This window comes from Gallus gallus, chromosome 3, assembly GCF_016699485.2.
Source record: "Gallus gallus isolate bGalGal1 chromosome 3, bGalGal1.mat.broiler.GRCg7b, whole genome shotgun sequence".
In the NCBI taxonomy this organism is placed as follows: domain Eukaryota; kingdom Metazoa; phylum Chordata; class Aves; order Galliformes; family Phasianidae; genus Gallus; species Gallus gallus.
Genome location: NC_052534.1, coordinates 50,040,278 through 50,063,249, shown reverse-complemented (window position 1 = coordinate 50,063,249; position 22,972 = coordinate 50,040,278). Strand labels below are relative to the sequence as shown.

The window sequence follows — 22,972 nt, the reverse complement described above, 5'->3', positions numbered from 1 at the left end:
TACATCACCATCCTCTGAGTAAAGAATTTCCCCTTAACATCTAACTGAAATATCCACTTTTTAGTTTAAAACCATTCCCTCTTGCCCTATCACCAGGATATGTAAAAAAAAATTGGTCTCGCTCTCCTGTTTGTAAGTTCCCTTTAAGTACTAGAAAGCCACAATGAGGTCTTCTCAGAGCCTTCTCTTCTCTAAGCTAACCAAGCCCAGCTCCCTCAGCCCTTTCTCATAGGAGAGGTGCTCCAGCCCTTTGATAACCTTTATGTACATCATGTTTGTGCTAGGGGCCCTAGGCCTGGACACAGTACTACAGATGGAGCCTTACAAGGGCAGAGCAAAGGGGGACAATCACTTCCTGCGCCCTGCTGCCACCCCTCTTTGGATACAGCCCAGGATACTGTTGACCTTCTGGGCTGCAAGTGCACACTGCTGGCCCATACCAAACTTTTCATCCACCAGAACTCCCAAGTTTTATTCTGCAGGACTGCTCTCAATGAATTCTTCTCCCAGCCTGCAGACATATCTAGAATTGCCAAGATCCGAGTGCAGACCTCGCCTTGTTGAATCTCATCAGGTTCACACAGGCCTACTTTTCAAGCTTGCCACCCAAAGGGACCTGGACATTCTCTCCTTCTACTGTATCAACTGCATTACTTAGCTTGGGGTCAGCAGCAAACTTGCTGAGGGTGCACTCAATCCCACTATTCTAGTCAGCGATATAGAAGTTGAAGAGTTCTGGTCCCAGTATGGACTCCTGGAGGATACCACTCATCACTGGCCTCTACCTGGACATACAGCTATTGATCATAACCCTCTAGCTGTGACTATCCATCCATGCTGGTTGTCTCACATGACTTCCTCATCTTGCAGGTGCCTTAACATAGATTCTAGAAAGATCTATTCCATGGTCTTTTCAGGCACAGAGGCTTACTAGTATGTAGTTTCCTCAGCCTTCTTTTCTACCTTTCTTAAAAATGGGAGTGGCAATTCTCTTTTTCCAGTAACTGCTACAGTGTAGGCAGGCAGAGTGGAACACTTCCATGATGTCTTGTCAGTGTTTTAAGCCTTAAACATAATAACCTATAAAAAAACTATAAAAAATATACAACCCTTCATTTAAAAAAGATAAATAGATAAAAACAGATCAAAGAAAACATCAAAGGACCACTATTATGGTCCATGATTATGCTTGACAACTTGAACACAGATTAGAGGACGATCTATAAAGATTGGATAACGTGCTGGAACTTGTGACAACACAAACTATAGTTCTGGAAAAATCAAATTCATGGAGAGATTTGATTCAACTGATTCTGTCAGTTATTCAATTGCTCTTTCTACTTTTACGTCAAGCTTAACAGCTTTCTGAAAAAGTTCATCAGCTTCAAATGAAACGTCCATACTTAAACCATTTTTAATGATGATTTACATGACTTTCTTGATCTAAAAGTTAGTGTAATTACATTAGCTTTTATTTACAAATATAGACAACTAAGGAGACATACAGTTTACAGAAACTCAGGTTTGCATGTTCAAGTAGTCCTTGCAGGGAAAAAAATATATTAAAAAATGATACAATATCAATACAGAAATGTTTGCAATTCAGTGCCCTGATTACTTTCTATATCTTTTCAAATGTGTCGAGGTAACATCAATACCTGTTTGCCTGAAGGCCTTTGAAATGCATTTAAATAAAACAATTAGTTTCACCCTGAAACATTTCTGGGGAGCAAACTTGCAGGATCTGGAAACGTCCAAGAGAGCAACGCACTCATTAGATTGAGTTCCTGCTTTGATTCCTCAGCCACTCTAGAGCCTTTGCAGACTGCACCTACACGAGTAATGATCATCTATGAGGAAAATAAATTGCCTATAAAATGATGTCACTAAAGTGGGCAATAGCAACTTCCCCAGAAATATCAGTTTTTCCGCATTTTGTAAAATTACCCTGTTGGGGATCTATTTTAGCCTCTCCACTGACTACCGACACAAGATGAATGCTACAATGTAGTAAATATTCCTTTCTGTTAGATGCCCACTTTATATTGCTGCAAATTAAATAATTATTATAGAAACACATAGTGCCATAAACACTAAAGAAACCAGGCTAACTAGGGACTGAGGACACAAAAAGGAAGAGCTTCCAAGGACAGAATAGTTGCCTGTAACTTCACAAACTAAAAGCATCTTTATCTTTCTGAAACTGAAAGAAAAAACCCAAACCTGTCATTATTCCTTTATCATACAGGAAAAACCAAGACATTAAGCAATTTGTCCAATACCACACTGAAAGGCTACAGTAAGCTACAGAAGATCCAGGCTATGGTGTCTCCCTCTCAGTGCATTCAGACCTCATTACAGTATAAGACAAACTTCCTATGAATTAGCTAAATATATATATATATATGTATATATAAAACACAAAGGTGAGCACAAAAGTCTAATTCCCTTGATATTTCTGAAATTTTCTTGTTGATGTGTTTAAATAAGAGCCTGAGTCCCCTTCCTAAAATAGAGGTGCTTTTTATCTGGAATGGGAAGAGAATAGCACAGAAACAGAAGCAAGTTAGTCAAAATACTCAGGAGATTAGAAACAGTAAGAAGGAAAAAACTGAAATCCAATGAGGAATGAAAGGTTTCTGGAAGATAATACTACTTTTCTCTGATCTCTGCAAAATTGGAAGGAATAAGGGGTTTGAAGGAATTCAGCAAGCACAATTGTCTAACTGTTGCCATAAGATTCTGTATTCTGTGACTTTATGGTTTTATCTTGGAAATATCTGAGCAAGAAGGCCTGAAAGATGAAGTAGCACATTTGTATAACTGCCAATGTCTGTTCTAAATACAGTCTCTCAGGATTACATGTCAAGGATTTCAAATTAAAACCTTGGTACACAAAGTTAAGCACGGGCTTAAGTGCCTTGAAAAAAAAAATCAGGTGATGATTGCTTGGGAATTTCTATAATAAAATGAAATTTGTATGAATAAGACACTGTACTTTGTGGGAAGAGACAGGAAAATCCAACATAAAAAGCTGTGCAAGTACTTATTTATAAGCACACACACAATGACTTTCCTGTGATAATCTAATTTGGGGTAGGCCGACTTCAACACATCTACCAGGAACCACCAAATATTTCAGTTCAAAATGTGATTTACTTCCCAGGTGCAGTTCCTTCAGGATTTACTGGGGACAGGGAACAACAGACTTGCATAACCTCTGAGACTGAAAACTATCACTTTGTTGTTCGTACCAAAGGTCAGATTGCTATGTTTTTTAACTGATTACTGCTCATGGGTGTGCAATTATAACCTAAATAAATCTGATGATGATAGTAGCATTTGTTTCCTGTGCTGGAACAAAGATTTTTCAAGTGAAAAGAATAAAATGGCATTTTCATACCTTGCAGCACAAAAATAACTGTGGCAGAGGAGTCCTTTTTAATGTGATGACACATTGATTTTTTGGAGGCAAAGTATGGTTTTACTTTGTAAAGCAACTTCCTTATAAATCATGTCGTAGTTTGTTGTCTTTTGTTTAAATTATTCAGTAATTCAATAATACTGTTTCAAAGGTCATGTAAAACAAAAGCAGGTACGGAGACAAATTGTAATGAAAACCTACTTATGTCTACCAAATGCTGTCAGACACTAGGAATACCAGAAATAAAACTTCCAGGAGTCCAGTGCCAAGATATTCACTCAGACAACAACCAGACTTATGAACTCACATCTATAGGCATTAAAACACATTTTAACACACAGGAATTAAACAACACTAAAATGCATCTCGGCTAAATATCTTGCAACCTGGGAAATGTACTTGCTTTATGAAAAGCAAACTGAAAGCCAAAGAACATATCATATCTGAAACACCCTGAATTAAGTGCTTCTGAAAGCAGATAGGAGGAAGGAGAATCTCAAGTAATGATGAGTGAAAGATCACATTTAGAATATTTTAGGGGATGAAACTCCTTCATGTGAAATATTTGGAAATTTGCCAGAGCTAATGCTATTAAGGAAGAGCTGACTGGTGGGAGAGTAGTTTCTGTATAACATTTTCCTAACTTTCTTTTAATATGGAACTTTGGAAGCCAACCAAATTTCAAAAAATGCTTTTTTATTTGGATAGTATTGCACATTCTGTCATAGAAAAACATGGTTTCATTAGAAAAACAATAATGAAAAACTCTCATGAGCTCATCTAACTTAAACCATAATATCAGAAAAAAAGACAGCTGGCAGACAGAAACATGAACTGAGCAAAAAGACCAACATAACGCATTTTAACATTATTAGACTTTGAAACTTGCCACAATTTTGTCAGTCATACTAATATCAAGTAAGCAATTGAGCTTACATGAGTACTGTTTTTAAACTAATCTTCAGTTTTTTTTTTAAGAGTGTTGTTCACATTCTTCTGTTACTCCATATTTGCCTTATTCATCCCTCTTCACAGACAGTGCTGCAACTATGCACTCACCCGTGCTTAAGTTTAAGCACACAAAGAATTCCAGTTACTCTAAGCTAACTAGTCTCATTGCATGTACTTTGTCAAAGATTAAATTCTAAAATTTAGTGTTAATCATAGATAATTAAAACAAACAACAAAATGGTATGAGAAGTTCAATCATTGTAGTAATGAAAAATCAAAAGCACTTTTGTAACAACACAACTGAATGTCTCAGTGAGTAGTCTTGCATTGTATCACAATTCCAGTGTGCATATTCTAATTGATTTTTTTTTTTTGGCATCTCCTTTTGTCAGCTTCGCCCTTTAGTTTTCTCAAATGTGGCTTAGTCCTGAAAATTGCCAAGGATTAAATAAAACTGTCTGAAAGAAGGTAGAAGGGAGTTAAATTCAGTAGTATAGTTAAATAATTTTTAGTCAATGCTTTCAGATGGTCACTATTGAAACCTTAAGCTCACAAAGCAACTGTGGAATCAATAGCTATCAAGATGAAATCCATCACATCTGTCAATAGCGTATGCATAAGATGAAATGAAAGACTATATCTGCTCTAGAACAACAGGGTCATTTGAAGTGGCAGAAACTCAGCGTGAGTTTTCATACATTCATCAACCTGTCCCTGACAAGGAGTAGTCTAATCATTTTAATATTTAATAGAGGAGACTCTAGACAAACCACAGATATTTCATTCTGACTACATTCTACAACGAGGTTATTTTCCTATCCACCTGTTTATATGCTTGGACAGTATATTGTTTTTCTTCTGTTAAGTTACATCTGTCTTTGTACTGTCTTAAAATACATACAGCCTGTCACTGATCTTCATACAACAGCTCAGATGCAGCTCCCTGGGCTCTTCATTTAACATCAGATGGGAATTTGGGAAACAAGGGAGATAGACAACTTACCAGTCCAGCTACATCCCCTTACAATCTTACGCCAAACTTCCAAGACTCAAAAGACTTTACTCCATCACATGCCTGCTGTGCTCCTTTATGCAAGCCATTTGTTCCCCAGAACAGCCTGGCTTTTTCAACTGTCAGTGCCCTAAATCATATTAGCAGATGCTTTCTTCCAGTATGCACAAGAAGAATTTCTAACATAATCAAACCTAGCTCTCCACATTGGCCTCTAAGTTACTGCTAGTTAATGCTTCTAGTTGTGTCTTTATTATGTATTTAACATACACTTAATAAATATTTAGGGAAATAGAACACATCTAGAGTAATGACAGGGAGCTATAACATCCTGAGAACCATGAAAACCAGTTTGTACTTTGCTCCCCAGTGCCAGATCCACAAACAGTGTGATGATGCCTTGAGCTTGCCTAGCACAAAGCAACCCCATGCTCTCAGAACTTCCTCTGCCTGGGCTGGTACAATGCTCTTTTTGGCACCCCCATGCTGATCTGCACTCATTTTTTCAAGGCTTGTCAAGGTGCCTGGAGAGATGTTTCTCAGCAGAACCTGTTTGAGATTTTGTGGTTCAAAGAAACACATTCGGGAAATATCACCTGGCTGGCACTTTGCTAACAGCACTTCAGCTTGTGGATAAGCTGTATAGGGTGGGTGGTTCATAACACGATGACATGAACATGCAAAGAAGTATTTTCTTGGTCTAGCCCTAGGTCTATTGGACTAGCCCTAAGAAAGCTGACCTTTGGGAACTGATATTATTCAGTAGTAAATCCTCCTCTAGAAAACACCAGTGACAGCTTGCACTTTGCTCTTACAGGAATGAGAACCTCCCACACTTGGATTTACTAGGCAAGTAAGAACAGATGACTTCCTCACCCCCTCCCACCACACTGCTCTGGCAGCTTGCACTTCCTGAGGACAGGCCATACAACAAACACAGGCAATGGGTGCACCTACAGCACAGGCAGAAACAGCAGGAGTGGGCACAGCATGGCACAGAAGCTAGGCTGTGTGCCTATCCTTGTGCTGTGACCTGATACGGGGCCAGCACAGCTCAGGTGTGCCATTTAAAGTGCCAGTGCTAAACAAGAAAAAGCAACGTTGCCTTTAGAAGGGCTGTTGAAGATTTTTAAATCACCAAAAGGAATTTGGTATTCTGATAATTTATTTAATCTTGTTTTTCATTTGTATTTTCATGGGTTTTGTTTGTTTGTTTTCCCTACAGCTAGGATAAATCTTACTAAAATAAGGAAATAAACTACTATAATTTCTGCTGAGAGGATACTGTACACTCCTTAAATCTGTTCAGCAATGATATAGTCAACTACAAATTCAGAACTTGACTTCAATCTGAGAGAATTGTAAGTACTTATGTATCGTATTTCCAGGTGAAAAATTTTAATTATCTTCAGTTCTCACCCTTTGAATCTATGAACAGCCATTATCTGTAAAGAACACTCAGACAACTAACAAAATTGCCATTTGCATTGAAGTTCCCTACTGAATTTTGTCTTTTGCTTTACATAAGAAACACTGTTTTCTTTGGCATAGCCATATGCATTCTTTCATCAGTCATATAAAGAAAGACATATTATAAACAAGAACAACAAAGCACACGTAAAAAAAACTAACAAAAACCCAACTGATCAACAGAAAAGTCAGAAAGAATTACTGCCCCTCCATCTTCTTATTTCACTGAGTGCTGTGCAGACCAGCATTTACATGTCCCTACTACAAGGGTTGCTGCTGTGCATCTCTACCCACTCCACTTGTTTTTTTCTCCAACTACCAACCACAGGTCATGAAATTCTGCTGTTTTTCTGTATCAATAGGAGCAGTGTAGCTGTTAACTTGAAAATATGAAAGCTGGAAAACAAAAGTCTGCTACAAGAGGAGCGAAGACAACAAACTCCTGCAGGGCCACAGGAGACGTTACAGCACTGGCACCCCTCACTAATATGGCAGCAAGACAGAAAGGGAGCACAAGAAGCAGAGACACACATACAAAAATATGGAGCTGTGCCTAAGACAGCTTCTATCCTTTGATTTACACACACTAAGACCTATCCAGAAGATGCCTATGCTGGACCTATCACATTATCCTAACTTAATGAATCTGTATTTGACAATTTTTCATGCCTGTGTAACAACTGAAAGTGCATTTAAACTGAAATCTCAAAGGGATGTAAAACCAGATACTCCTTTACTTCTTTTTAAAGCAATTTCAAAGCAAAATCATACTTTAATCCTTACTCTGTAGCTAGAGAGAATACTATAATCACCTTGTTCTTGAGCAAAGCAAGAAGATATTCACTGCAACATGGAGGAAAAACAAAAAGAACAGGAATTTCAGAGAACTGCCAAGGATCTCATTAAAGAGATGAATTAGACACCCTCAATGAGAGTTATGGCACAAAAATCACAGGTTTTCTGGTATTTGCTTTCACATTTTGACACTCTAAACATAAACCTGCAGTTGCTTTTGATGCACTGAGTATAAAGCACTGTAAAAAAGTAAAACATTGAACTAACACTCCTACGTTTGAAGGTACTACCAGACTGAGGAAACCAATGTATAGACAATAGTTGAAAAAGTAACTCTTAGCTAACCCAAACTATACTCATAGCAGTTTTATTATGAACAAAATATTTTATAAAGCAAAGTAGGCTTCAAATCACTTGTTCCTTTAAAGGCAAATCATCATTTCTCAGGCAAGCTCAAGAAATTTCAAATCTTAAGTCTAGAGTAGTTACTAAAATCAGTGTACTCTAGATCTGGATTAAGTTTTTCCTACTTCTCCAAGGTCCATCACCTGTGGCGCTTCTGTGGCATCTTATTAACAATCTGATGAGCAGATTGAGTACACCCTCAGTAGGTTTGCAGACAACACCAAGTTGGGAGGGAGTGTTGATCTGCCTGATGGGAGAAGGGCAGTAGAGAGGAACCTGGATAGACTGGATCAATGGGCCATAGTGCCAAGTATCAGGTCCTGCATTTTGGTCACAACAACCCCAGGCAACCCTACAGGCTTGGGGAGGAGTGGCTGGAAAGCTGCCTGATGGAAAGGACCTTGGTGTTCTGATGGACAGTCAGCTGAATATGAGCCAGCAGTGTGCCCAGGTGGCCAAGAAGGCCAATGGCATCCTGGCTGGTATCAGGAAAGGTGTGGGAAGCAGGACTAGGGAAGTAATCCTGCTCATGTACTTAGCATTGGCGAGGCCCCACCTTGAGTACTGTGTTCAGTTTTGGGCACCTCAGTACAGAAAGGAATGGAGGTGCTGGAGCAGGTCCAAAGAAGGGCAACAAGGCTTGTGAAGGGGCTTGGACAATATGCCCTACAAGAAGTGACTGAAGAACTGGAGCTGTTTAGTTTTGGGAAAAGGAGGCTGAGGGGAGACCTCACTGCTCTCTTCTAATATCTGAAAGGTGCTTACAGCGAGAGTGAAGTTGGTCTCTTCTCACTGGTGACAGGACGAGGGGAAACGGCGTTAAGTTGCCCCAGGGTAAGTTTAGGTTGGATATTAGGAAATACTTCTTTACAAAAAGGGCTGTTAAGCACTGGAATAGGCTCCCCAGGGAGGTGGTTGAGTCACCATCCCTGGATGTGTTTAAAAACCATTTGGATGTGATGCTCAGGGACATGATTTAGCAGAGGGTTGTTAGGGTATGGTTGGACTCAATGATCTTTAAGGTCCTGTTTTTCCAACCTGAGTGATTCTATGATTGAAGAGTATAGGATGACCTCTGTAAATGCAAAAGAAAAGGTTTTTTGGACAAATAAAGTTCTGGGTTTCTGTTTTCACTTAAAAGCTTCAAAACAAATAAGTTTGTTTTGAAAAGAAACTTTTCAAAGTTGTACTTTTGCAAAGAAAGTACAACAATGACAGAGTAGTAACAAAGTTCCAGGCTACAGCAAGCAAGGGTATGCCCAAATACAGCAGCCATAGACACAGAAACAAAGAAAAAAAAATCTGCTTACCCTTAGAAGGCCTCACATACACAAGGATCTCCAACAAGAAACCCTCACCTCCACTGCCAGCCCTTAAATGAGGTCTGGGAAGGGGTGGATCCTGGCTCCACCCCTTCCAGTTATTCAGGTGCACTGCATACACCTGAGTTCCCCTGGGTTGGCCCTGCCTTCCCATCAGGTGCTCAATCACTGCTTCAAGCCCTGAATTAGCATTTCCACTACAGGTATGATGAAAGACTTTTTTTTTCTTTTTTTTTAAAGTTTTGAGATCCTAAGTAAGAAACTTAATTAATTTTTAATACATCTAGAATGGAGCTTGGCCTGTTAGAAATAAGAAGAAAACAAGTTTTGGTTGATACAATGAACTTGATTCCAACAAGATGCTGGAAAAATAAGATGCTTTGGAAAAAAAAATGACTAATAGAAGAAATTACGAAGTAGAAATACATTAACGTGAAATAAAGCTAAATAGTTTTTCAGTGTTTTATAGTAGGCTAATTCATATGCGACTGTTCTAACAGTCAAGCATTAGAAACACTGATATCTAGACATAGAGGTAAACCTAAATCCAGAAAAAGAAAGAGGATAAAAATACTGTTCTGTGGTATGGAAACTCTCTCAAAGCAGTAGTATGCAACTATATTGAATTAACGTATCTCATAAATGATAATGTATCTTGTCTTAGTCCTTGAACTACTTTGCAATGTGACAGGTAAGAGCTGGGAGCTGGTAGGCACTGCTCACTGGTCAGAGTGGGGAGAGAGGTGGCAGCTCCCAGCAAAGCCCTGCCAGGTCAATTACAGCCAGTTAAAAAAGCAGAGAAATAGCTCAACAGCCACTTCCACAAACCTTTCTCTTAAAATATCACAGTGATAAAAAACATCTTTTAAAGTAGGTTCTGATCCATGAAATTATGAATGTGTAATGCCTGTTCATTTTAGCAGACTTGTAAAGAACAAGCACATAGGATCTGACACGCTGTCCTGAATCCTACAGACAACAGTGTCAGGAAATTCCCCTAGGTGGACTGAAAACCATGCACTGAAGCACAGCTGTGAGCTATTTTGAGAATCATGTTCAGGTGATACCTGAATAGGGCCTAGGAGGGCAGTTGTCTGGTTCCTATGTAGCAGTAACACAAGGGACTGTGAAGAAACAGCTACAGCTGAATACATTCTGTGCACCCTCTGCTGGTTTCAGAGCAGCAAGCAGCCAAATGTCAGGACAGCAATTCAATAAAGCTGAAGCAAAATCCAGGGGGGGAAAAAAAAAAAAAAAGAAATGTCACCTGCAAGCACCAGTAAGAAGAGATACCAAATTCATTTTCAAAGATCCAAAAATAAATGTTTGCAAAAAACTTCTTTTGAAAGTGTAAAAAGAAAATTAATATTGAATAGATGCTACTCACTTGCTCAAAGATGTTTCATACCAAATCTGCAAATTTTCTGTTCCTATGTTTTTACTGTAACTTCTTAATGCTTGTTTAAATGCTTGGTTTTTTTTTTCCAAAAATAGTTCAAACTAAGCATTTCCTTGGATTTCAGTATTCTGTCCTTGCTCAAAAGAACAAGTAGATTTGATGAATCTTACAAACCTTAGCAAGGAAACTGAAGTCAGTGACTATACTGTATTTAAAAGCAAACCAGTCTTTTTCCTAGCAGCTATTTCAGCTGTTTCTCATTATGGCTTCCACCAAACTAAGACAGACATCCTACTCATAAAGCAAAGAAAATAGGAGTCAGCATTTACTGTTTCTTTTCAGAATCACTTCTTTCTCTTTAGCATAGCTCTTACAAACATCACAGTTTGTAATTATTGCTTCTCCCCAGTTTGCAATACTCCTGTCAACTGTTCACGGGATTACACGTGAATTGCCATGGTTTGCAAAGCTGCTTTAACCCAAGCCTTTACATATTTGAAATGAACAAAAACCCAAAGCAAATCAAAGCACCAGAGTGTAATAGTACTAACCCTCAACAGCAGCCTTATGTGAGCAAGCTCGGCATCAACTCTACATCACAACTGTGAGAACACATAAAACCCAGCAACTGCACTTAATATCCCCCAGGCATCCTTTAATTTCACAGTTCTTCAAAACTACAGTAAATCTGTAGGTCACTTTCAAATACACATGTAATCAGTGCTAGAACACTGAAGAATAGAACATCAAAACTCATGTCTGATGCATTACTAACAAAATCGGCACTTGTTTAGAAAGCGTTACAGAATATGTCCTCTTTTGCATCTTTCCAACAGGAGCTTCCACAGTGGTCCATTTTAATTCCACAAAACGACTATCTCTTGAAAGAAAAATCTCATGATATTTTATCGTATAACAGTTTGTTATGATCCATGGGTTTGATTATGAAAGTGTTCATAATTTTAGAGTGCAGAATAAAATATAGTGCAGTTAACTGCTCCATCCTGAAAGAAAAGCATTCTCTATTCCTATGCAGTTCTGCTGATTTTTGATTTTTTTTTTTTTATTTTTTATTTTTTGTATCCTCCTCCATTATATTGTAATGGAAATAAACACAGAAAGCTTCATTTCTAAGAGAAGAAATTAACTACTGAACAATTAAGGTATTTTTTCAGAGGCACATTCAACCGATGTACATTTAAAGGATAAAAGGTAAAAGAATAAAAAGAAAATAAAGCAAATTTCAAATACTGCATTCAATGCAGCCAGAACATTTTTGTTTTAGAAATGCAGTGATCAAAGAATGATTGACAACCACCTGAAAACAACAAACTAAATAACACTGGCATAGAGATCCTCACCCTACCAATTACTTCTGCTTGGGGATACACAACTCCCCTCACTGCTATGGTATTAAATTGGCTCTATTTAATGCAGAAGGGAATTAAGCAATGAAAGATGAATAGTAGTTGGTTTTTGTTTTGCTTATTTTGAGTTTATCTTTTTGTTTTTAAAGAAGAGACAGAAAATGGTACATGTGACAGGGACAGCACGTCTTGCCTGTGTCCCAGGCATGACCTAGTGATTCCAAGTATCTGTGTACCTTGCTACTATTAGCATGGTTTGGAGGTCTTCTTAGTGTTTCAGAAGTGATCGCAAAGAATGACTTAGAGCTGGCCACACCTTATGAAAGGAATTATAACCAGCTGCTGAACTGAAAGCTCCCCATAAAGATGAAGGTCAGTGAGGGGTCATTCAGCTGCCTTTCCAGTCTTCCTATATTCAAGGACTTGCTGCAAAGAGGTTCAAAACCTGGATAAGGTTGCCTGACAACAGAGGCTTGCTCTTTTCTCATGCTTGTTTTATTGCACATTGCACATGCCCTGAGGAGCTGCTCTTCACATAACCTGTAAATCTTCTGGGGACGTACTGCACCTTTCCTCATTAGGGAAGCAAGAATGCAGTTTGCAGTGCCTGGGCTGGAAACCACTGTTTTATATAGGTGGGAGAAGCATAAAAGAATAGTAAGAATACACAGAAATTGTTTCTTCAGAACTCCAAAGAATATCTTCACTTTCAGACTGAAGACACTGGGAATCATACTATAATAATTAGCTTTGAAATGCTCACTGCAGAGAGCTTTTGCTGAAAAAAAATGGGTTTGTTTAGCTAGGAGAAGTTCTGGGGAGACCTAACTGTGGCCTTTCAGTACTTAAAGGGAACTTATGAGCAGGAGGGGGACTGACGTTTTACGTGGTCTGATGGTGATAGGACAATGAGGAATGACTTTAAACTAAAAAAGTGAGATGTAGGTTAGATGTTAGGAAGAAATTCTTTACTCGGAGGATGGTGAGACACTGGAACAAGTTGCAGAGAGAAGATGTGGATGCTCCATTCCTAGGAGACACTCACGGCCAGGCTGGATGGGGCCCTGGGCAGCCTGAGCTGGTTGGTGGAAGTCCTGCCCAAGGCAGGGGGTTGGGTCTGGATTCACTTTAATGTCTCTTCCAACCTAAGCCATTCTATGATTCTACAGTACAACTGTATGAAAAGAAATGAGAGTGGAAATATAAATGGGATAAGTATTTTGTCACTCCAGTAGAGATTGTGTGCCTAAGGATAATACGTGAAGTTTCATATTTCAAGCTTTTTAGAAATTGAGAATGGAATTAGAAGGATTCAAAAGGTTTCTGAAGGAGCCCTAAGAACACCTTGGTTAGGAACAGTGATGATGGCAGGATGCCAGTAGTAGCCACGCATGAAGACTGCATAAGAAGTGGGAAGGCAAAGATAAGCAGACAGTATATTTGAGGCAACCACCTACTAGCATTTCAGGTCGGAACTCTGAAATGTTGCAGAATTTAATTCCTGGCCCTTCTCTGGAAAATAGGACCTAGAAACAGAAATCTACAGAATAAATATACGATGGCTACTCCAAAAGTAATGCCTCCTATTTTATGATGTTGGCCCATGAGGTAGATGTCCATGGTATGGCAGATGTTGAACCTTCCCACCAATATTCCACTACATTTTGTTGCTGTGTGACAGACAGCAGCAGAGGGGCAGTCTGACAAAACGGTGTTTGACATGGAGTGTGGATGAAGGAAAGGAGTGTCACTGAATTCCTCCATAAAGAAAAGATTGCACCCACTGACATCTATTGATGCTTGCTGAATGTTGATGGAAACCAAACAGTGGATGTGAGCACAGCGAGTTGGTGGGTGGTGTTTTTCAGTCAACAGCAGGTCACCTCCACTGGTGCAAATTGTTATATGTGCTGTACACAGAACAGGGTGCAGGCTCTTACTCATCACTGGCAAAAATGCAGAACTAATGGTGGTGCCTATGTTGAAAAACTGTTTTGTAGCTGAGAATTTGTTCCATCAAATAGTGTCGTGCTCTTTGTATCTCTTGTAGTTTCCATGGAAATAAACAGGAGGCATAACTTTCAGAGCGACCTAGATTTGTGTGTGTGCGTGTGTGTGTATACACACATAGCAGCAGGTTAACAATAACAAATTCTAATTGTTCTATTGTGTATCTCTGATATGTACCTCAAGTCAGTACTAGTCAATCATTGTAAGATGACATATATAATTACAAAGTTATATTTTAAGACATTTCATAGGTCCCAGTTCTGAAACATGTTAACGAGACAAAAGAACAACAGTGAACTGTCTTGGGAAGCACATCTAAAATATAAAATTTTCAACAGAAGGCTTTCAAAAATGAAGCCAATCAGTTGGTAAAGCAGATTGTGAATTAAAACCTTTCTTTAGCAGCGCTTCCCTGTGTCTTACTATTTTACACAATTACATTGTAATGGTGGAAGTGTTTAGACAATTGCTTTCATATATTTGCTCCTTTTGGATTGATACGTGCTTTCCTGTCACAAGATCAGAGATGTTCAGAACAAATTAATTCTCAAAGCTGGGAGAAGTGAAATACAGACAAATTTTTTCTTAAATTTCTTCATTATGAAAAAGAGACTAAATATTCTAGTGACAAGGCAAGGGAAGAAGAAGGGAAATACAAGATCTTGGCATTCACTATGATGTGCAGGTGTTGCATGGGACAGTTCCTGAAGTCACTTTAAGTTGTGACCTTAACTTTTCAAGTTGTGTTTAATAGCATATACTGCTATGTGTTGTGAGAAATGTCATCTTACTTATATTCTCAAACATGATGGAACCAGACTATCATGTCAATATATATATACATATATATATATATAGGATAAAAACTTTTTTTTTTTTAATCATGCCATTCATTTTTATTTCTGTTCTGGTCATACAGAAATGCAAGAACTTGTTGGAAAAGGAAATTCATTGAGAAGAACTGGGCAGTGCATTCTACAATGAGATAAGAAAATACTATTAACCTAGTGCATTCATTTTTTTTAATTGCTTGATGAAAAATCTATTTAAATATAAGCCCTAACCTGTCAAAAAAGCAGTAAGCAGATGGAGAAAAGTGTATGGATTAGATTCTAAATAAAGAACAGTGACCATGTAGTATGGGGCTTCTCTACGTGCTGCACTGAAAAGATCTTAGAAAATAAGATCATTTGGAAAGAGAAAGAAGGTAAGATCAGTGTGTTTAACATGCTTTCTTTCTTCTACTCCATGAATTATCTAGCAGAGGATTATACAAGTGTAACACCTGCAGTTTTTTCAAATATTTCATACATCTACTCTCACAGATTGTATATTTCGTCCAATTCTATTCTCAGAGTCTTGCAACAGCCTTTAACAGTTGCCTACTCATGAATACTTCCATAGGGAAACATGAATTAAATAATAGAAAACACATTCTACCTCTTAGAGGGCTTTAGGCTTTAATGAGTAGAAATCTGAGAATAAAACTAGAACCAGATAATCTTCTATTGTCTGCTTTTCTAATTGCTGCTGAAGAGAAAACACACTGGACAAAGAGTCTGAAATTCTGGATTCAGTGAAGCCAACGGCAACATCTCACTGGTAAACAACTGGGTCTTAGAATAATAGAATCATAGCATAGCTTGGGTTGGAAGGGACCCCAAGGATCATCAAGTTCGAACTCCCTTGCCACAGGCGGGGCCACCAACCTCATCACTCACAACTTGTCACCTCCTGTATCTGTACTGGTCATATACTTGAACACTAGAGGTAACTGCAAATGTAACAAATTTGAGCATCCGCTAATCAGCATTCAGTCTGGAGTAACAAAAGCAAAGCAATGTAACTCTTGGATTTTACACTAACACCTCAGTTCAAAACATTTCTTCCAGACAAGCTGGTTCACTCTTTACCTGGAGCCTTCTGTGTACTGCAGCACCTACTACTTAAAAGAGCCTTAAGGGATATATTATCGTTTGTATCATGTAATTTTTCCAAGACATTGTAAACTTACAAATATTTACACATCTACCTGACTCTTCCTAGTTTTTTTTTTTTTTTTTTGTCTTGTTGTTGTTGTTGTTGTTTTAGTTTTTTACATACAAACAACATTTGGGAAAATGCTTAGGACTACTAATAGCTTTGGATGCTTACTTCTTAATCAGTGAATATTTAATCAGAATCTATGTATTAAGTTTCATTAAATCTGAAAAAGAAAGGTTTATTCACATTTTGTAACGTATGTTTTATCTGATTTCAATCTAAGCTAGCAAGCTATTCTTCCTTGGACATTATCTAACTATTGCTTGTATATAGGTCGAATTCATAGTGTCTGCTAGAATTTTCAACAGGTTGAAATACTACTTGAGAAGACTTTATCTGTAAAGAACAAAATAGTTCCTTGTCTAAAGGAATCAGTGTGATTTATTTTTATAGGAAGAGAATTAAAACTAGCATTAGGGAGTTAACTTTAAAAGAAAAATGACAAACTATAGAATAAGATTACTGAACAGATTGCACTGTTTCTATGCAAATGCATTTTAAACTTCTTAAAAAGAGAAATACAGTCATCTTCAACTGCACATCAATCAAGCAACCACTTGAAGTTTAAGAGTGCGCGTATCAGTCTTTTCCTTCCTCTAATCCATGGTAGCTGAACATCTACAAGATAGTAACAGTAGTAACATTCAATGAAACTTCCCTTTTTCATCAAGGCTCTGCAAGATAGACTGGAATACAATAATTTTGGCAAATATAGTTTTACAGTTTATCAACTTCAGAGAAGCAAAGAACAAAAAAATACCAACTCAACTATTAAGTAACTCACGCCATCCTAATGCTGTCAAGAATCACTTTTCAGACCTTATACACCTTTCCTAGAAGTTATTACTCTTAAAGAGGTGCCACAGATTTTGTTTTTAGTAGCTCTATTTAATCTTTCTTAACCAGGAGATATAAAAAAACTTCAAAATGTTGAGTACTCAAATTGCTTGTACGAACTTTGTGGGGTGAATACCACCACTAAGATGATCCTTCAAGGAGAAATACAAGGCTAGTTGCGATCTTGCAATATGATACAAACTTTGCCATTGGAGAGAAAAAAAAAAAGGCAAACAACAAAACTCCAACCTTTTTTCAATTCTTGTCCAATTAAATAGCTTCAAATTCAACAACGTTTGAAATCTTGCAGCAAAATGAGAGACATTCTGCTTTCATATCTTTTCAGTCTCTCTCAGCTGAACAAGAAGTAGATGGCTTCTCAGAACATCTTTACATGTGAAAGCTCAGCATTTGAAAGGAAAATACAGCTAATGTAAAATTCAGCTGTTAGTAGGGAAAGAAAGCTCCTTTTATCACCTTAATTAACAAAATAAAATTGTCCTAGTTACTCTTAGTGACCCCTCACACTCTAAATACCTTTTAAACTTTTTACTTTTTAGATCCCATTAAAATAGAAAAGCCATTTTTTGGTCGTTATTATTTTTAAAATACATTACCGGAACCAAAAATAATGACATTTGGGATCCATTTTTATCAGTTTCAAATTAAATGATCCAAAGGTTTGACTTAGTGGCAAATCTATCAACAAAAATGAGCACTTTAGGTGTCATCTGATCTGCTGATCATTGATGCACAGGAACTTAATAAAGAAATCAAGACTGGAGGCAGCCTGGGCTGCAGTGATTATGTCCTAGTAGAATTCATGTTTTTGAGGAATTTAGTCTGGCCTAAAAATATAGCCAGGATCTCTGGGAGGCAAACTTTCAGCTGCTGAAGGGACTAGTGCATAGGACCCCCTGGGAGAGTACCCCAGCGGATAAAGGAGCAGAAGAGAGCTGGCAGATATTGAGATACTTTTCTTAGAACACAAGAGCTTTTAATTGCAACATGCAAAAGATGAGGCAATGAAGGCAGGAGACCAGTGTGGCTGAGTCAGGACCTCAACCAAGCTAAAGCAAAACAAAACAAAAAGTAAATGCGTAGGCAAAGAAGGCAGGGTCATACAGCCTAGGAAGATTATAAGGATATGCTTTGGCTGGCTGAATGGAATCAGGAAAGTCAAGGGACAGCTGAACTTAGCTAGGGATGTGAAGAACAAGGGTTTCCACATATATAAAATGGCAAAGGATGATAAAATAAATTGCACTCCCTTCTAATAAGTGAGAGAAACAACTTGGATACAACTGACATAGCAAAGCCTGAGATACTCAACACATTTTTTTGTCTCAGTCTTCACCAGCAATTGCTTTTACTACACATCCCACTTCCCCAAGTCACTGAATCTCAAGGCAGAGACCAAAGGAATTAAGCATAACCCACCATAGGAGGAGACCAGGTTCAAGATCATCTGAGGAACATGGATGTGCACAACTCCACAAGATCCAACAAGATGCATCCCAAGTCTCTGAAGGAACTGGCAGATGAAGTTGCTAAGCCATTATTCATCACATTTGATAAGTTACAACAGTCAGGGGAAGTCCCCAGTAAGTTGGAAAGGGGAAACACAACACTCATTTTTAAGAAGTGTAACTACAGATCAGTCAGCCTCACATCAATGCTCAGTAAGATCATGAAGTAGATCTTCCTGGAAACCACGTTAAGGCATACAGAAGACAGGGAGGTGATTGGAGATGGCCAATATAGCTTCAAAAAGGGCAAATCATGCATGCCTAATTTGGTGGCCTTCTGTGCCAGTGACAGCACTGATGGATAAAGGGAAGAGCAACTGATGTCATCTACCTTGACTTGTGCAAAGACCGTGATATGATTCCACGCAACATTCTCATCTCCAAATTAGACAGACATGGATTTAATTGAAGGACTATTTCATGGCTAAATAATTGGCTGAATGGTCACATTCCAAGAGTTATAGTCAATAGCTCTATGCCCACAAGGAGGAGACCAATGACAGGTAGTGTCCCTCAGTGGACTATATGAGGACTGATACTATTTAATATCTCCATTGTTGACATGGACAGTGGCACTGAATCCACTCTCAGCAAGTTTGTGGGTGACACCAAGCTGAGCGATGCTGGTAATACCTTAGAGAGAAGGGATGCAAACCACAGGGACCTGGACAGGCTTGAGAAATGGGCCCATGAGAACCTCATGTAGTTCAACAGGGACAAGTGCAAGCTGCTGCACCTGGGCTGGGGCAATCTAAAACATCAGTACAGAGTGGCTGATGAACGTGTTATTAACAGCCCTAAAGAGAATTATGTGGGGGTACTGGTGGATGAAAATCTTCACATGAACCAGCGATTTGTGCTTGCAGCCCAGAAAGCCAATTGTATCCTGGGCTACATTAAAAGCAGAGAAGCCAGAAGATCAAGTGACATGACTGACTGTCTGACCTTCTCTACTCCACTGCTGTCAGACATCACCTGGAGGCACTGTGTTCAGCTCCAGGGACCCCAACACGAGAGACATGGATCTGCTGGAGCAGGTCCAGAGGAGGATCACAAAGATGAGCAGAGGGCTGAAACACCTCTTCTATGAAGAAAGGCTGTGAGAGTTGGGGTTGTTCAGCCTAGAAAAAAGAAGGCTCTAGGGAAGTAATATATACCTTAATGCAGTCTTCTAATACTTAAAGAGGGCTTCCAAGAAAGATAAGAAGAGATGCCTTATCAAGGAGTGTAGTGATATGACAAAGGTAATGGCTTTAAATTAAAAGAGGACACATTTAGATTTGATGTAAGGAAGAAATTCTTCACTATGAAACTGGTAGATACTGGAACAGGTTGCCCAGAAAAGTTGCAGATACCCCATCCCTGGAAGCGCATAAGGTAAGGCTGGATGAGACTTTACATAGTAAAATCTGATCTAGTGAAAGGTTTCCCTGCGCACTGCAAGGGAGTTGGACTAGATCATCTTTTCAGGTCCCTTCCAGACCAAATAATTCTGTGATTCTATGAAGACTGCCATAACGTACCCCTGGACATGCTCAAAACTGCTTACACTGTTTTGAGAGATCTCTGCAATAAATTGGCTTATTTTACAAATATCTTCTATAGACAATTTATTTGACAGTCTTCCAGTAGTGCTTAAGCAAAGTCTAATCATTCCACACTGTAGGCTTGATTACAGCAGTCTTGTATTGCCTTATTCAAGGCATTTTCATAAGTAAAGCAATTTAAATCATTGACATGGCTTGAAGGGTGGTATATTACTCTACTAAAGTGAAGGAATCTCGCAATCTATTCCCTTGAGTTTGCAGTAACAATGTGGAGCACTGTGTATAAAAATGAAAGTGTACCAATATTTCACAGAATATATCTTCAGAAAAGAGATTGTGTCATTATAGTAAATAAAGGCTATGTTTCATCTTTATAATCTTAATGAACGTAGCATTATGCTCAAGTACTGTACAGTGAAGTCAGAATCACAGACTGTTTGAAAGGGTAAAAATACATTAAACAATTTACTAACGCGTGAGGTTTTCATGTAGATGTGCATGCTCAAGCATATTATTTGTGTTGTCTGCAGAGCTACTTGGAGTATTCATATATACATATATATATGTGTGTGTGTATGTGTGTGTCATTTTTGTAAATAAAAAGACAAAGTATGGATCAGCTGCTTTAAGTTGCTAGAACGGGCAGCTTTTGTCATGGTAGAAGGCTTTAAACTGGTATACATAAGAACTGTTCCCCAGAAGCCTGGCCCCTATTTTCTCTATGTCCCTTTCTTACTCTTTCCCTTGTGTTAGCAAAAAGTACAACACTATTGCTAACTACGTCAAAGTGTTGAATGCTAGGACAGCTCCTTTCAAGGCAAATGTTGGTTTTTCATGGCTTAATCTAAAATGAGAAAGTCTTTGCTCAAACTTTTTCACTGGCAAGTTAAAGAGAACATACTATGTTTGCTAGTATTACTGAACGTTGTTCTTCTAGTAATATTCATCTGCACCCCAGATCAGTAAAATAAGAAATGAAACAGTTCTAGCTGTAAACAAGATGCAACTGAAAACTGTACAATAAAATTTTATTCTAGAAAAAAATGCTGTTAGAAATTGATGGTATAACACATATGTACAGTAGCCAATTTATTAACGTTTAAAAGATATTAACAAAGATGAGAAGTCATTAAATAATACATTGTTTTATACCACTACTAGTTGAATTATTTAAACTCCCTACCTAGCAATTTACCTATACCATCATACTATGAGTAATTTAGCATACTGTAGGTCTCAGTTTAGAAAATCAGATTAACTTTTTGTTTTAAAAAAGCATTTAACAAAACATTTGTAAACAAAAGCTACTGCCAATATGTGTTTGATTCTGAGAATTTACACGGTCTGTGGCTGAAGTATTTTCAGTCTGCAATATAAAAACAAAAAAAGAAAATCCCTTAAATATACAAAGTGCCCTCACACCTGTTTCACGTGTTTGGACTTCCAGAACCATATCTGCCAGACCTGAATACTACTACTAGGTTGCGCAGCACTATCAAGCAACTTCTTTGAGCCATAGAGACTGCACGTGAAAGTACTTCCACTTTAAATATTGTTCACCTCAAATTGGAAGACATGTTCTGGTAATAAACATATCAGCAAGGTCTATTACAAAGCAATAATTATTTAATTCACACCTCACTACACCCTAATGACTACTACTTGCATAGTAGAAAAAGAATCATTCATGTCCACTCTTTCGAATGATTACCTTCATTAAGCTGGCTCTTTACTGTCCAGAATAAAAATCCCTATAATTGAAAAACTGAACCATGTCACAGCATGAAGAAGTAACCCATGTACCAGAGGAAAATGGCAAGAAACACATGTATAACTTGATTCTGCTCTCAAAATCTTGCTTGTACTTGACACTCACATGACACTCCCATACTATCATCCCTTTGGGAGAAAGGGACGGGGAATTAAAACTTGCATGTCTACACTTTAACAGTAAAGATCAAAATTCTAATCTGAGCTAAAAACATTTCTTCTAGAAAAGGGGCATTCATATAACAGAATCTACCTCTCTGATACTACTATGCAAGAGAAAAACAACTTCCTCAAAGCTACGTGAAATGCTTCCAGACAGAATTTTAACAAAAGTTACGTTAAAAGAAGTTGGTGGAATGCACTTCAGTGAAACATATTGAAAATCTTACAGTATTAAATCTTCCGCCACCAATTTGAAGGACATAAGCAGCAAAGTACATGAAATAAGAGAGAATAGTGCTACTCATTTACCTAAGCAGCCAATTCCTCTCAGCAATTTAACAAGATTTTCTGCTTCAGTATTAAGCCACCAAAACACAAAGCCCCCTGATTTCTGTTAAAACAAACAAACAAACAAAAAAGATAGGATTTTTCAGACCAACAACAGCTTTTTACTCTTCATGCAACATTTTGGGACTTTGAGTCAATAAAAACAACCACAAAGTACTTAAACACTACCACTGTCTATCCAGAACACCCAATATGTTACAAAACAAGACAATGCAAATATTTAAGATTTGGCTTCATGTGTATCTTCATTTTAAAAAAGAAAGCTAAAACCTTACTGTATATTCTTACAGTGTATCATATTTCACCTTCTGTAAGTAGTAAGAAATTCATACAACTATTAGCATAAGAAGGTAAATGTAGGCTTGACAGTATCACAGTGATATGCGCTTTGTAATCTTACTATCTAAAGAAGGTGAAGGTTTTTCTAACCTATTTTTTTCAGTTTTATTGAATTGTCTACAATATTCTGTGAGTGCGTGCACATACACGCATGCACAGAGAAAGTAGTATCTACAAAGAGTTTACACAAATATTTACATACATATGTTATATACATAAACTAGCATGACTGCATGATTTTC

General features: G+C 38.0%; 1 protein-coding gene across 5 annotated transcripts in view; it reads right to left on the bottom strand.

Moving 5' to 3' along the window:
• The window catches only part of SCAF8 (SR-related CTD associated factor 8), a 148,672-nt gene that overhangs the window by 72,522 nt on the left and 53,178 nt on the right, over positions 1–22,972 (bottom strand). For 2 of the 5 annotated variants that reach the window (XR_006938783.1, XR_003074620.3), the window contains exon 22: positions 22,353–22,434. The exons of 2 other annotated variants lie outside the window; for them this stretch is intronic. The gene's annotated coding sequence lies outside the window, so the exon portion shown is untranslated. Of the gene's footprint in view, positions 1–9,367; positions 22,435–22,972 lie in introns of all 5 variants that reach the window. One more of the 5 variants, XR_005858541.2, reaches the window with a different exon arrangement.